The sequence below is a fragment of the Eretmochelys imbricata genome, chromosome 6, assembly GCF_965152235.1.
Source record: "Eretmochelys imbricata isolate rEreImb1 chromosome 6, rEreImb1.hap1, whole genome shotgun sequence".
NCBI lineage: Eukaryota > Metazoa > Chordata > Testudines > Cheloniidae > Eretmochelys > Eretmochelys imbricata.
The window spans coordinates 41,298,745-41,310,792 of record NC_135577.1 but is presented as its reverse complement, the minus strand read 5'-3'; positions in this window follow the sequence as shown (position 1 = coordinate 41,310,792).

Genomic DNA, 12,048 nt, shown 5'->3' with positions numbered 1-12,048 from the left:
GCTCCTACTGGCATGGCCCTGCAGCTCCTAGACAGCGGAGGGGCTGGGGCTCCATGAATTTTTGTTTACTGCTGGTGACCTGTCCATGACTTTTACTAAAAATGACCGTGACTAAAATGTAGCCTTAATTATTAGTAGTAAAAACGTAATAGTATTAGACCAGCACCTTTTGGTTAAACCAGTGGCATAGTGCTGCAGCAAATCAGATTTTTACAAACTAAAATAGATTGGGCTGGGTCAGCACTTGGACAGGAAGCCTATAAGGAAAATATAAAGTGCTTCAAGAAACTGTATTGGTGATTGGAGGATAGCTAATGTGATACCAATTTTTAAAAAGGGCTCCAGAGGTGACCCCAGCAATTACATGCTGGTAAGCTTGACTTCAGTACCAGGCAAACGTGTTGAAACTATAGTAAACTATAGTAAAGAACAAAATTGTCAGACACATAGATGAACATAATTTGTTGGGGAGTAGTCAACATGGTTTTTGTAAAGGGAAATCATGCCTCACTAATCTACTAGAATTCTTTGAGGGGGGTCAACAAGCATGTGGACAAGGGGGATCCAGTGAATATAGTGTACTTAGATATTCAGAAAGCCTTTGAGAAGGTCCCTCAGCAAAGGGTCTTAAGCAAAGTAAGCAGTCATGGGATAAAAGGGAAGGTTCTCTCATGGATTGGTAACTGGTTAAAAGATAGGAAACAAAGGGTAGGACTAAATGGTCAGTGTTCAGAATGGAGAGAGGTAAATAGTGGTGTCCCCCAGGGGCCTGTACTAGGACCAGTCCTATTTAACATATTCATAAATGATCTGGAAAAAGGGGTAAACAGTGAGGTGGCCAAATTTTCAGATGATACAAAACTACTCAAGATAGTTAAGTCCCAGGCAGACTGCGAAGAGCTACAAAAGGATCTCTCAAAACTGGGTGACTGGGCAACAAAGTGGCAGATGAAATTCAATGTCGATAAATGCAAAGTAATGCACATTGCCAAACATAATCCCAACTATACATATAAAATGATAGGGTCTAAATTAGCTGTTACCACTCAAGAAAGAGATCTTGGCGTCATTGTTGATAGTTCTCTGAAAACATCCACTCAATGTGTAGCGGCAGTGTAGCAGGGTGAGCATCTGCTCCAGCCCTGAAGGGGTTAGAAAAGCCCTGCAGAGGGCTAGGGCTGGGGCTGGGGAAGGGAGCAAAACCCCAGCTGATTGGGGGAAGTGGCGGCAGCTGAGGGCCATGCCCAAAAAGGGCCTAGCTGGCTCTATAAATGCTTTGAGCCAGAAGTTCCCCTAGAAACTCTCTCTAGCTTGGAGAGAGAGGGACCTGGCTGCCAGGCTGAGAAAGTACCTAAATTGGGAGAAGGGCTGGGGAAGGCCAAGGGAGCTGGAAAGCTCAGGCCAAGGAAAGCTGCAGGCCTGGGAAGGCCCATTAGATACAGGGGTTGCAGGGGCAGCCATGGGTAGGCAGAGGCAGCAGGTCCAAACCCCCTCACCTGTGATGAGTGGCTTATACTGCAGTCTGCCCCAGGGAGTGGGGGCTAGTTGGTGACTGGCAGTAGCCTAAGACTGAGGTGAGATAGGGATAGTGGGTGGGTGTTCCCCTGGGAGGGGGAGACCCAGAACTGTGGGGGTTCTGCCAGGGGGCAGCACCCAAGACAAGGGTACTGGGGTCTGGGAGAGACATGGGGGGTTAGGGGTGGTGAGACACTGGCCTGAAGGAGGTGCTCTGGAGGCTGGATGCTAATTCCCCAAGATGACCAGCAGGAGTTGCTGCCGGGTGAGTCTGTGTCCTGTGACAAGCAGTCATAAAAGTGAACAGAAAGAAAGGGATAGATAATAAGACAGAAAATATCATATTGCCTCTATATAAATCCATGGTACACCCACATCTTGAATACTGTGTGCAGGTGTGGTCACACCATCTCAAAAGAGATATATTGGAAAAGTTCAGAAAAGGACAACAAAAATGATTAGGGGTATGGAATGGCTGGTGTATGAGGAGAGATTAATAAGACTGGGACTTTTCAGCTTAGAAAAGAGATGATTAAGGGGGGATATGAGATAGAGGCCTATAAAATCATGACAGGTGTGGAGAAAGTAAATAAGGAAGTGTTATTTACCCCTTCTCATAACACAAGAACTAGGGAACACCAAATGAAATTAACAGGCAGCAGGCTTAAAACAAACAAAAGGAAGTATTTTTTTCATGCAAAGCACAGTTAAACTGTGGAACTCCCTGCCAGAGGATGTTGTGAAGGCCAAGACTACAGTAGGGTTCAAAAAAGAACTAGATAAATTCATGGAGAATAGGTCTATCAATGGCTATCGGCCAGGATGGACAGGGATGGTGTCCTAGGTGCTGACTTCTGCTTGCGCCAGTGGGTGCTGGACCCCCTCTACCCCTAGCTCTGCCTTGACTCCACCCCTGTCCTGCCACCTCCCCAAAGTCCTGCCCCAGCTCTGCCCCTATTACAACTCCTTCCCCAAATCCCTGCTGTGGCCCCCGCCTCCTCCCCTGAGTGTGCCACGTTCTAGCTCCTCCCCCTCCCTCCAACAGCTGTTTGGCAGTGGCAAGCACTGGGAGGTAGGCAGAGTGGGGACATGGCGCACTCAGGGGAGTTGGTGCCTATGGATGGTGTCGCTAGCCTCTGTTTGCCAGAAGCTGGGAATGGGCGACAGAGAAGGGATCGCTTGATGATTACCTGTTCTGTTCATTCCCTCTGGGGCACCTGGCATTGACCACTGTCGGAAGTCAGGATACTGGGCCAGATGGATCTTGGTCTGACCCAGTATGGCCGTTCTTATTTAGTAAGTTACACTCTTCGGATTGAATTAGTGCTGAACCAGTGTTCTAGCCTGACACCAGAGCACACTGTGGTGCTAACTGTGCCATCTTTTGGATGAGAGATAAAACAGTCGACCTGTGATCAGTAAAGATCTCATGATGTCTAAAATATAGTGACTTCAATGGAAGTACGCTGATTTACACCAGCTGAGGCTCTGGCCCATAATGACTTAATACATGAACATACACCGATCAGAGAACACTCCAAAGGGGGTCAATAGGCATCATAGGAAAACCAATATTTCAACATCTGGGACTACTTCATTCTGTAATCTGTTTCTCTAAACCAGTTCCAACATGATAAATATGTTTAAAATATGGCTAGTTGATGTTAAGGGGGATAGCATGTACCTATTTTTCAGAAGCCAAGTATAATCATTGGTTAAAATTTGAAATAGCTTTTTAAAAAATAAATTTAAACTTGTTACAAGACACTTCCTGGGTGCTATAACTGTTTCTTATTGACTTTAGCTATATCTTCTACAATCTATCATTCAACAAACATTTGTTAGGGCAGCTCTGCTTCCAGCTCCTCAACTTCTATAGGAGAAAACTAAACGTTTTAAGCCAAGGGTGTAAGAAGAGGTTACAGGGTCAACTTAATCTTGCAAATAATCTTTGCAATGTATAAGGAGATTGTCGAGCACCCTTATCTCTTGAGCTTAGAACAGTTATTTTAGTTAAAAGGCAGGATTACAGTTATCAGACCAGTATTTTTAGTTTTAGGAGATGGACTATTGATCATTACAGGCAGAAAGCTGACCTGGGTAAGCAGCACATAAAAGAAGATTTCCAGCCCAACCCATAATAAATTAAAGTGTCTTATTTTAGTTCAGAGGTTTTCTTGAATTCAAATGCACATTATCTGATAGAAAGGAATAATATAAAAGTTATATGTAACCTACCAAAATGTCTATGGTTTAAATGGGATATATATCATTTACTCTACAGGTCCTATCAATGACCATGTTCATTGTGGTTTGCATGTTACAATATTAGAAAAGATGTTGTTTGAAATAAATTATTTTAATCTGGGAAAGGGAAGTTTAAAAAAAGAACACAGAATCAATATTACAGTAATAAAGAGCTAATAGTGTTTGCACATTAGGGCAATCTGAAATAATTTTATAGGGTTAAGTCCCACAGATTCATTAAATATGCATAATTCTGTTTGTATAGAAATCACTGTTCATTTTGAATGTACATAGGGTTTTGTTGTTGTTTGGTTTGTTTTATAGTTATCTATCTGGGAATTTTGGAGAGGTTTTTGTCAATTCAAGTTACTAAACTATTTTAGCTTTAGCTTTTTCCTAGCATGTTAACTTATGTGTAATTAAAAATTATATAATAAAACATTCAAATCGTCATTTGGTTCCCAATCCAGTGGCAGTTTTCCCTAAGTGGTCAAATTTTTTAATAGATTTTTTTTTTATTTTCAAAATCAAGAAAAGGGGCCTGATTCTACACTGCATCACTGGAGTTACACTGGCATAAAACTGCAGTAATACAGTGGTGAATCAGACCCAAGAATTATTTGGAAGCAAACTGCGTTCTTCACCAAAATGACATGTGTTTAACTAACCACCTCTCACCTATCCAGTCTTTGTAATAAAGATTACCTTTCATATTTCCATTCTCTTATCACTGTACCTGGTGTACAGAAACAAAGGTGCTGGAAGATTTCACAAAGGAAAATTACAGATTCATAAAAGCAATAGAAAACAGAGTAACAATCTTACCAACCATTATTGATTTTTGACTCAATTAGTAGTTCTGCTCTTTTGCAATTCAGAATTGAGGGCCAAAATGGACTAAGGTTAGCAGGTCTGGCCTGAAAGACTAAAAGGTATCATTGACCAGATCTACTACTGAATCCTCCAAGTGAGGATACCTTTACGTAACTCCAATAGCATCTTTTTGCAGCTGTTCTGTACTGGGTAACACTACCATTAGTACTGAATTGAGCAAATCTGGTACCTTCATACAGTGAATAATTTGTATTATTTGACTATTGTATTTGGCTGTTATTCCTTTGTTTCCTGTACTGCACCTTAAAATTGCTAAGAACTGTGCTGTTTCCAGGTAGCCCTTATGCATTCAGTTCAGTGTAGACTGCCACAGAAGCAAGATACACACACTGTGCTCTTTCATGGAAACCTTACTTGCTTTGTTGTTCTAAACTAAAATAAAGGTAATTCTGACTGAAAATATCTGTTTGCTCATAATAGGAATAACGGTAGTGGAAACAATTGGAGAAGGTGCAAATTAAGAAATAATGTAATAGGAGAAAAAGTTAAATACTGAATTTTTCAACCCAACCTGTTTAACTCAGTTCACAGCTCATACGAATATAGTAGTTCTTTATTGGTTGGTTTTATCACAAGAGCATTGCATAGATGGGATTTCAAGTGAAAAACAGAATGATTTGACTGCATTTGCGTATTTACACTGATTTCAAAATCTCTCCATTGACTAGACAATGTAGCTTTTTTTTAAGTGCTCAGTGGTACTGGTCCAACATTTCTTAAATACTTTTTAAAGTTTTTGTCCTTTTTCTTTCATCTGGAATTTTCTTTTAAGGAACTTTTCATTCCTGGTCATACCGTAATATCTGTAGAAGGCAATATGCTTATAATATACCAGGATTTGTTGGGGTGGCTGAAAGGAGCTCTTATCTGCTATGCTCTGTGTTCCTCTGCTGGAAATACTGTACATAGCTCACATATCTTTGTCTTAGCTTGTAGTATTTAATGAATGTTTAGATGAGTAATTCTGTTTCACTGATAACTTATTGTTCCCTTTTTATTTTATTCACCGTTATTTGCAAATAGCCTCTCATGCAATGTATCAAAAAGCTATCTAAGCCATTTACAATTTGGAAATGCATGACAGCTAAGGAATAAGCGCTCACATGGTGTCTACAGAGAAATTAAGTTCTTATTCCTAAATGGGTATGCTGGGGACATGTGAAATGAGTTTTGCTAAACTGCATTCTCAAATACCTGTATCTAACTTAGGGCCCAATCATGCAATCCTTATTCATGTGAATGACCCTTATGTGAGCAGTGCCTTTGAAGTCGACACAATTAGTTCATGGAGCTTTTTGCAAGGATAAAGATTACTCGCATGAGTATAGGTTGCAGTATGAGACCCACTGAGTTCTTCTATATCAATGAAGTGCTAATTTTTAATGAGGTGTTACCTACTCAGAATGCATGACTTTTATCCAGCATATTATATTCTAATGAACGGCCTGAACCTGAAAACCTTGCCCACAATGTCACAACTGTTACCCTAACTCATCTGACAAAATCACAGTCATTTAATTAAGAACAGAGTTGTGGTTCCCTAGGGGAAAAAAATTTATACAAAGAAATCTTATTCTGTATTGAGTGACTTCATGATCCAGGGAATTCAAACACTTTTCCTATAAATGTATAAGGACTTATGTGAAATGTCATTGTCTTGAGCATAATTTACAAAGTTAAAGCCCAAACCTGCATCTCCTCCTCATTTAACTTATCCTTATTCTTGTGTGCAATTCCATTGTCTTCAAGCCAACTACTCACCTGAGAGGGCTGTAGGAGAAGGTCCTTAGCTGATAAACTACTACTATCAGTTGGCTATTCCCTTACCCACATTACCCTAACTCGTTGGCCCATTATAAAGTATTTTCACTAAAGACAGCAGTAGCAACTTGTAAACCAGCCAGTACAGCAAATCAAAGGCCAACTACTACAAATTAAAATAATCTTTTGGCAATAATTTATCAAAACTCTGGCTTATTTCAGCTGACCATCTTTCCTTTATATCAGAGCATGCTCCTGTTTGCTTTAATCAATTTTGTAGAGAGGGCTTTAAAATTCACTCATTCTACTATTTTTTCCTGTCTAGTGAAAAGTAAACACAGATGCCTTCAAAAAGATGAGTGCTGATAAATTGCAGTTTCGATTTTTGGAGAATCTGAACATAAGCAGAGGTATCCTTTTCCGAAAATGCTCACAGATTTACAGCTTTAAAATAATGTATTTCAACTTGGGTTTCCCCCCTTTACCCCACACCCTGACAAATTATCTCTCTGTTCCTTGATTGATAATCTCAGTTGCCTGCAATGACACCTACTGGATGTCAGAACTGATGAAGTGCAGACCCTGTTGCTGCTGAATTTAGCCAGCATCACTGCCAATTTAAGGCTCAATACTACAGTCAGTCAAAACTCCAGTTGACTATAACCTTTTTCTGGTTATTTAGATTTCAGTTACCCCATGAAGCAATTTTCTGTCTCTTTCAAACTCATTTCTCAACTCCCAGGTAACAAATTTTAAACATGATTACAGGCATGCTAGGATTAGTCCAGGCTCTCAGAAGCACTCTCATAATCTGAACTGCTCAGCTGCCAGCTGTTGTTTTACAGCTGTTATTTATAAACTGGAGACAAAATTCTTAGATATTTACCAAGCTACTATGCAAAATACTGAGATACAGTGTAACATGATATTTTCACTGGGACATTTCTGTTTGCTCATTCCTAACTGTGAGAAATTTGCACCTGTAGTTTGGATTTGATTTAGAAAGAATCTGAAACTTTGAAGTTCAACTCACAAAGTCATATTCAATCACAAAGTGAAGTCCACATATTTTATATTCTCCTGAAATGGAGACTGACCGAGGGAATTAATGCTCGTAGTGCTGCCTTTTGCAGTCTAACGGACATCCTCTGCCCTAAATCTACATGCATGACTCCCATTTATGTCCCTAGCATAGACTCAGAGCAGAATATCAACTCAAAATCTAAGCCCAAACAAACAAGCAGCCTGAGCTTTTCCTGCCATTGGTTAAAACAAGTCTGAATAACTTTGGACATTTTTTGAAGTTGATGGGGTCTGATTCTCTGCTCCTTTGCACCGCATGTAGCCACTTACAGAAGAACAAAGTAGGCACAAAATGCTACCAAATCAGCCCGTGGTCTTTTCCACTCACTTTGCAGTTGTATAAATAACTATAGTATGCAAGGATTGGTTTTTGGGGTTGGGGAGGTTCAATGAGATGGTGAGCCACTTTTGCACACCCATTTTGGATCCAGTGCTGAGAACAAGTAGGAAATGAGTGGTTTCCAGAGTATCACAAGCAGAAGAACAGCCCCAGTGGGTGGAGATGTGCAGCAAACTAATCGAAGCCCCTCCTCCTATGTTGGTTCAATTTGGCTTCACCCCGTGAAAACAGACACTAAGAACCAGACCCCTTTCCGTCTCCTTCTGTGTAGCTGCAAGGGCGAATGTAACTCTTGACAGAGCCATGTTGCAGGGGAGACGGGAATCCAGCTTGATACTACAGAGGGCCAGCCCCTCACTGAAGGGTCCAGAGCAGAATTTACTTTGTGGCTTCCTATGCTCCCTAGGTTTGGAAGGCCTCTTGCCCAATCTATGACTTTCCTCTCTTACTGAAACTACAGAAAAACCTGAGAGCCTCTGGATTAAGTTTAGAAGTGTGAGCAACAAGGGTGATGTCATGGTGGGAGTCTACTATAGACCACCAGACCAGGGGGATGAGGTGGACGAGGCTTTCTTCCGGCAACTCGCAGAAGTTACTAGATCGCAGGCCCTGGTTCTCATGGGAGACTTCAATCACCCTGATATTTGCTGGGAGAGCAATACAGCGGTGCACAGGCAATCCAGGAAGTTTTTGGAAAATGTAGGGGACAAGTGCAAGTGCTGGAGGAACCAACTAGGGGCAGAGCTCTTCTTGACCTGCTGCTCACAAACTGGGATAGTAGGGGAAGCAAAAGTGGATGGGAACCTGGGAGGCAGTGACCATGAAATGGTCGAGTTCAGGATCCTAACACAAGGAAGAAAGGAGAGCAGCAGAATACAGACCCTGGACTTCAGAAAAGCAGACTTTGACTCCCTCAGGGAACTGATGGGAAGATCCTCTGGGAGAATAACATGAGGGGGAAAGGAGTCCAGGAGAGCTGGCTGTATTTTAAAGAATCCTTATTGAGGTTACAGGGACAAACCATCCCTATGTGTAGAAAGAATAGTAAATATGGCAGGCGACCAGCTTGGCTTAACAGTGAAATCCTTGCTGCTCTTAAATACAAAAAAGAAGCTTACAAGAAGTGGAAGATTGGACAAATGACCAGGGATGAGTATAAAAATATTGCTCGGGCTTGCAGGAATGAAATCAGGAAGGCCAAATCACACCTGGAGTTGCAGCTAGCAAGAGATGTTAAGAGTAACAAGAAGGTATGTTATGTATGTTCTTCAGGTATGTTAGCAACAAGAAGAAAGTCAAGGAAAGTGTGGGCCCCTTACTGAATGAGGGAGGCAACCTCGTGACAGAGGATGTGGAAAAAGCTAATGTATTCAATGCTTTTTTTGCCTCTGTCTTCACGAACAAGGTCAGCTCCCAGACTACTGCACTGGGCAGCACAGCATGGGGAAGAGGTGACCAGCCCTCTTGGAGAAAGAAGTGGTTTGGGACTATTTAGAAAAGCTGGACGAGCACAAGTCCATGGGGCCAGATGCGTTGCATCCGAGAGTGCTAAAGGAGTTGGTGGATGTGATTGCAGAGCCATTGGCCATTATCTTTGAAAACTCATGGCGATCGGGGGAGGTCCCAGATGACTGGAAAAAGGCTAATGTAGTGCCCATCTTTAAAAAAGGGAAGAAGGAGGATCCTGGGAACTACAGGCCAGTCAGCCTCACCTCAGTCCCTGGAAAAATCATGGAGCAGGTCCTCAAGGAATCAATTCTGAAGCACTTAGAGGAGAGGAAAGTGATCAGGAACAGTCAGCATGGATTCACCAAGGGAAAGTCACGCCTGATTAATCTAATTGCCTTCTATGATGAGATAACTGGCTCTGTGGATGAAGGGAAAGCAGTGAACGTGTTGTTCCTTGACTTTAGCAAAGCTTTTGACACTGTCTCCCACAGTATTCTTGCCAGCAAGTTAAAGAAGTATGGGCTGGATGAATGGACTATAAGGTGGATAGAAAGCTGGCTAGATTGTCGGGCTCAACGGGTAGTGATCAATGGCTCCATGTCTAGTTGGCAGCCGGTATCAAGTGGAGTGCCCCAGGGGTCGGTCCTGGGGCCGGTTTTGTTCAATATCTTCATAAATGATCTGGAGGATGGTGTGGATTGCACCCTCAACAAGTTTGCAGATGACACTAAACTGGGAGGAGTGGTAGATACTTTGGAGGGTAGGGATAGGATACAGAGGGACCTAGACAAATTGGAGGATTGGGCCAGAAGAAATCTGAGGTTCAACAAGGACAAGTGCAGAGTCCTGCACTTAGGATGGAAAAATCCAATGCATCGCTACAGACTAGGGACCGAATGGCTCGGCAGCAGTTCTGCAGAAAAGGACCTAGGGGTTACAGTGGACAAGAAGCTGGATATGAGTCAGTGTGCCCTTGTTGCCAAGAAGGCCAATGGCATTTTGGGATGTATAAGTAGGGGCATAGCCAGCAGATAGAGGGATGTGATCGTTCCCCTCTATTCGACATTGGTGAGGCCTCATCTGGAGTACTGTGTCCAGTTTTGGGCCCCACACTACAAGAAGGATGTGGAAAAATTGGAAAGAGTCCAGCGAAGGGCAACAAAAATGATTAGGGGACTGGAACACATGAGTTATGAGGAGAGGCTAAGAAAACTGGGGATGTTTAGTCTTCAGAGAAGAATGAGGGGGGATTTGATAGCTGCTTTCAACTACCTGAAAGGGGGTTCCAAAGAGGATGGCTCTAGACTGTTCTCAGTGGTAGCAGATGACAGAACAAGGAGTAATGGTCTCAAGTTGCAGTGGGGGAGATTTAGGTTGGATATTAGGAAAAACTTGTTCACTACGAGGGTGGTGAAACACTGGAATGCGTTACCTAGGGAGGTGGTGGAATCTCCTTCCTTAGAAGTTTTTAAAGTCAGGCTTCACAAAGCCCTGGCTCGGATGATTTAGTCGGGGATCGGCCCTGCTTTGAGCAGGGGGTTGGACTAGATGACCTCCTGAGGTCCCTTCCAACCCTGATATTTTATGAAAGCACTAGAAGGAAACTGTAAGATATAGCCTGTGCAGTTTCCTAGGCTCTCTGTGCCCCTCTGATTATTTTTTCTGTCAGAAGGTAAAATATGTCTGAGTCAAGATGCAAAATGGAAGAAAATCCCCTGAATTTACTGGAAACTTAACTGACCTGCCTGATATGGAGTACATGACATACCAATGAAATACTAAGTCAGACACACATCATCTCAACGTACAATAAAATGATATAGTTCCCAATCAGATTTTCCCTATTAACTATTTCATGGGTGTCACACATAACCCACACAGGCTAATCTTAAAAAGCCCAATCTCCATACCTTGGAAATTATGCAGGCTTGTCATCCAGATTGCAGAACCTGAGCCATACTACCAAACCAGTCAAAGGACCAGCATTTGTTTTTACAAATAGAACCAGCTTCCAGTAACTGAAGGGTGTGTGTGTGTGTGTGTGTATAATGCACACATTCAGGATAGAATCTGAATCTGTGTCATAAATCCATAGATTCCAAAGCCAGAAGGGACCACTGTGATCATCTACTCTGACCTTCTGCAATACGCAGGGCATAGAACTTCCCCAAAATAATTCCTTGAGCATATCTTTGAGAAAAACATCCAATCTTGATATAAAATTGTCAGTAATGGAGAATCCACCAATCCGATGATTAATTACCCTCACTGTCAAAAATGTACACCTTATTTCCAATGCCTTTGGATGCATTCTTTTCTGCCATTTAGTAGAAAATTTATGGAAGCATGTGAACATTTGAATATTTCTTACAGATGCTTAGATCAATCCCTCTCCCTACCTTTTGGCTACGCTCTTGATGCTGGTTGGTGGAAAGGCTGAAGATTTGGAACAAATCTTATTTCACCACTTACTTTTTAAATGGAAATTGGTTTTGTACATGATTAATCACCCATCTCAGACCCAGTCATAAGAACATAAGAATGGCCATACTGGGTCAGACCAAAGGTCCATCCAGCATAGTACCCTGTCTACTGACAGTGGGCAATGCCAGGTGCCCCAGAGGGAGTGAACCTAACAGGTAATGATCTAGTGATCTCTCTCCTGCCATCCATTTCCACCCTCTGACAAACAGGCTAGGGACACCATTCCTCACCCATCCTGGCTAATAGCCATTAATGGACTTAGCCTCCATGAATTT